Below are 5000 nucleotides of genomic sequence, written 5' to 3' on the forward strand. Positions count from 1 at the left end.
CTTGTCTTGCATGTTGCTTGGTGACCTCACTGGTGCTGGTGCCACATAAAATGCAACCAGTACACTCTGTAAAGTGACATTAGAAAGGGCATCCAGCTTTGAAAACAGACCTTGCCAGTGTTGGTGCCACTTAAAAAGCACTCGGTCCACGCTGTAGAGTAACTGGCTTGAAGAAGGGAGTTCAGCTATAGAAACCATGCCAAAAGAGATGGTGGAGATTGGTGCAGTCCTTTCACTTGCCAGCTCCTGTCAAACCATTCAACTTATGCCAGCATGGAAGATGGACTTTAAATTCTATTGGTCTCTTTTGCTGAACCACTAGGTTATGGGAATGTAAAGACACCAACATCAGTTTGTGTATGTATATATATATATACACAAACACAAACACTTGGATTTGGTAGATGGAAACTGAAAGAAGCCTGTCATATATATATATATATATATATATATATATATATATATATATAAAAGTGACAGGTTCTTTCAGTTTCCATCTACCAACTCCAAGTGTTTGTGCCTGTATAATCTGTAGAAATATATAAATACATTTGTGTGTATATATGTGTCTGCATATGTATGTATGTGTGTGCATTTGTGTATTTAGTGGAAGTGTTGTACAATCACTTTTTAATGCTCCAATGATGCTACCCTTAAAATGCATCAGCAATGCAGGAAGATTTCACTGCACACACACACACACACACACACACACACACACTGGGCTTTTTCAGTTTCCATCTACCACATTCTCTCACAAGGCTTTGGTCAGTTCAAAAGCTATAATTGGAGATACTTGGTCAATGTATCACGCAGTGGGACTGAACCCGAGCCATGTGGTTGGGAAGCAAGCTTTTTACCACACAGCTATATGTGTGTGTGTGTGTGTGTGTGTGTGTGTGTGTGTGTGTGTGTGTGTATATATATATATATATATATATATATATATATATATATATATATATATATATATATATATAATAGTAAATCCCCCAAAATAAAGAACAAACAGAAAAAAAAAAACAATGCAAGGATGTGGTACTTGCAAGGTACTCGGAAAGAAAGAAAGGTGGCTTAACACTTTGAGCAAAGCTCTTCTTCAGAAACAGGGGAAAGTCCAATAGAATGAAAAAAATCGCCAACAATTCACATGTATATATTCATACGTGTATATATATATATGGGTGATGGATGTTAATTGATGATTATATAAACATGTATATATGTATAAATGTATTTTTACAAAATTAGATAAATTTTAACAATTTAATTTTCCTCTTAATCTTAGTTGTTAATCACTCCAAGCTCCCCATTAAATATTTCATTTCTGTCTTAAGTTATTGTTTATATGAGATACATTGTTTTTTATTACACAGGTTCTCTGGTCATACATCCAATATACTACATAACTCCAGAAGGTATGTTGAACATTTATCATTTTTATTAATCTGCTAGAATCGTTAGCATGTCAGGTGAAATGCTTTGCGGTATTTTGTCTGCTACTATGTTCTCAGTTAAAATTCTGCTGAGGTTGATGTTGCCTTTCAACCTTTCAGGGTCAATAAATTAAGTACCAGTTGCATACTGGGGTTGCTCTAATCGACTGGCTCCCTTCCCAAAAAATTTTGGGCCTTGAGCCTAGGGTAGAAAAGAATAATATTCTCTGGCCTTGGGCCTATAGTAGAAAGGATTATTATTATTGTTATAGTAAGGCTGCAAGCTGGTCAAATTGTTAGCACGCCTGGGAAAATGCTCTCCAGCATTTCATCTGTCTCATGTTCTGAGGTCGACTTTGCCTTTCCTCCTCTCACAGTCGATAAAATGAGTACCAGTTGAGTACTGGGGTTGATGTAATTGACTCATCCACTCCCCAGAATTGCTGCCCTTGTGGCAAAATTTGAAACCATTACTATTGTTATTATTCCAATATGGTAGCAAGCTAGCAGAATTATTAGCATGCTGGGCAAAATTCTTAATGGCATTTCATCTGTCTTTACATTCTGAGTTCAAATTCCCCCAAAGTTGACTTTGTCTTTCATCTTTTCAGAGTCCATAAATTAAATACCAGTGAAACATTGGGGCTGATGTAATTGACTAGTCCCCTCCCCAAAATTTCAGGCCTTGTGCCTTTAGTAGAAAGGATTAATATTATTATCATTAAGGCGGTGAGCTGGCAGAATCGTTAGCATACCTTGTGGCATTTTGTCTGTTTTGAGTTCAAATTCTGCTGAGGTCGACTTTGCCTTTCATTCTTTCAGGTTTGATAAAATAAGTACCAGTTCAGTATTGGATTTGATTCAATTGAGTTGCCCCCTTTTCTGAACTTGTTGGCCTTGTGGCAAAATTTGAAACCATTATTATTATCATTGTTATTCTTCTTCAACTTTTTTGTCAGCTGAGTGAACTGGAGCAGCATGAAATAAATGTTTTACTCAAGGACACAGTGCATTATTAGGAATTGAACTCTTGACCTTATGACTATGAACCAAGTATCCTAACCACTAAGCCATGTGCCTTCACACACACACACATACACACATTAAGTTACCTTCCTGAGTCATGCTGACTCATAAGGGCCAGTTTCCTGGCTCCCATGGCATATAAATTCCCCAGCCAGATGGGATGCTGGTCTGTTACCAGATTACTCATTTTTGTCAGCTTAGATGACTGGAGCAACATGAAATGAAGTGTTTTGCCCAAGAACACAATGCATTGCCTTGTCCAGGAATCAAAACCACAATCTTTTGATCATCAGTCCAACACCCTGACCACTAAGCCATGTCCCTCCACTCTATTTATACAAACACATAACATTGTTACAAATTGCATGTCAGTAGTTTCTGTCTGTCATGGTTGTGTGCCAAAATTAGGGTCCCCACTAGCAATTTGCATATCCATTCCTTTATGTTGTCTGCCAATCTGTTCTACCATCCAGCTTTTCTTCTCCTCCAACCCTAATTCTTTGAAGAACGGTAAGAATTTCAAGGCCGTTGCATCTTGTTATATGGCCATACTGTCTCATGTTTATTTCCCTTGCTGTTGTCAGAAGATCTTCTTGAGAGCCAGTCTGACTTGCTCAGAATATGAAATGCGTAAGAGCTGATGTAAGCATCTCATTGCCGATGCTTGTGTTTTCCTCTCAATCTCTGCATGTCTTAGGAATATGGAAAGTACGTGTACATATGCAAGCTAGGAAATGCCAGTATATATATATATATTTATGTACATATGCATGAATACCTGTGCGTCAGTATATGACAACTTTAGCACAAGTATGTAGTGGGTGTTTAGAATATGTGACTATATATATATATGTATGTACGTACGTATATGTACTGTGATAACAATATATGCATCATGCATGTAGTGGGCATCTGAAGAAGCTGGTTTTATGTATGTTTTCTGGAAATAGAACCATCTTTCAATGAAGCACCATCTTCACACAGATGACCATACCTATAATAATGTGTTTGTGCATGTAAGTCTGTGTGTATATATATATATATATATATATATATGTATATATACATACATACAATCGTTGACGTGAAGAGCTTCCATCAGGTAAATGAACGTATATCTGTACATGTGTGTTTAATCTTGCGAATCTATATATGTATGTGTGTGTATGTATTTATATCTACATTTATTTGCTTCTGAAGAAGTGTGGGTGTGTCTGAATGTGTGTGTGTGTGGACTTTTTGTTTGTATGATGTTCTTTTTTTTACTTGTCTGTGTGTATGTATGTGTGTGTGTATATATATATATATATATATATATATATATATATATATATATATATACATACACACACACACACACACACACACACACACACACACACACTCATACATATATATATAGATTGACAGATAGATAGTTATATACTCACCTATATTCACACTGTATATGTTATGTATTTGGTTTGATGAAAATATTTATATACATGTAAAGAAATTAAGGAGATGTTATTGTTTGCTGGTTAATGTCATCTTTGCTATCTATATCTATATCTATATATATTATATATACACAATATATTATATATATATTATATATACACAATATATTATATATATATATATATATATATATATATATATCTGTATATATTATATATATACACAAACAATATCATTTTGTGTTTGTATGATACCTGACTATATTTTTGTCTGTGTTATTGAATAGATGTAATTGTCGGTGTATATGTGTGCACATGTGTGTGGGGGTGTTTGCCCATGTTCACACATTGGAACTGTTGCATGTGGACATTGTGTGTGTGTGTGTATGTATATATGCATATGCACACACACACATACGTCTTTGTTTTCTTGATTGTGTGATTTCTGTGGAAAAGGTCAGGGAATCTAAGAGTGAGTTCTTAACATTTCCAATTCTTATCTGTTTATCATGCATTGAAAACCATCCGTCTTGTTACCGAGTGCTTCCACCACCACCCACAGCATCACTACCACCAACGCTAACTCTAGTACCATTTTACACCACCACCACCACCACCACCATCCTTGCCACAGCTACTGCAGCTACAACCATCACCACCACTATTACTACCACCTACACATTGCCACCCACAACCACTACCACTCTTTCCACCATTACAGGCATCTCCCACCATCATCACTATTACAATTGATCCTACTACTACTGCTGCTGCTGCTGCCCCCCCCCCTCCACCACAACCATTGTCGCTAGTACTGATGGACCCATGTGAGTATCAACTCTATGAAGCTGTCACTTGACCTGCTAGAAATAACAGATATATTTATCTATGACAGTGCTGGTATGGCCATGTGATGCGTGTGGATGAGGACAGCTGCATAAAGATGTGCCGATTTCTAACTGTGGAGGAACCTGTGGAAGAGGTAGACCCAGGAGGATATGTCATGGTGGAATATGTTCTTTGAGTGTTGGGTCTCATGGAGGTGATGGCAAGTGACCGAGACTTTTGGCAACTTGCTGTGCTTGAGAAGACACATCAA

The 5000-nt window shown here is 36.8% G+C and overlaps 1 long non-coding RNA gene across 4 annotated transcripts in view; it reads left to right on the forward strand.

Annotated features, from left to right (window-relative positions):
* Positions 1 to 5000, forward strand: part of LOC128250710 (uncharacterized) — a 353509-nt gene that overhangs the window by 239575 nt on the left and 108934 nt on the right. For all 4 annotated transcript variants that reach the window (XR_016238436.1, XR_016238437.1, XR_016238434.1 and 1 more), the window contains one exon: positions 1377 to 1418. This is a non-coding gene — a long non-coding RNA (uncharacterized LOC128250710). Of the gene's footprint in view, positions 1 to 1376; positions 1419 to 5000 lie in introns of those variants that run through there.

This window comes from Octopus bimaculoides, chromosome 25, assembly GCF_046866305.1.
Source record: "Octopus bimaculoides isolate indiv1 chromosome 25, ASM4686630v1, whole genome shotgun sequence".
NCBI lineage: Eukaryota > Metazoa > Mollusca > Cephalopoda > Octopoda > Octopodidae > Octopus > Octopus bimaculoides.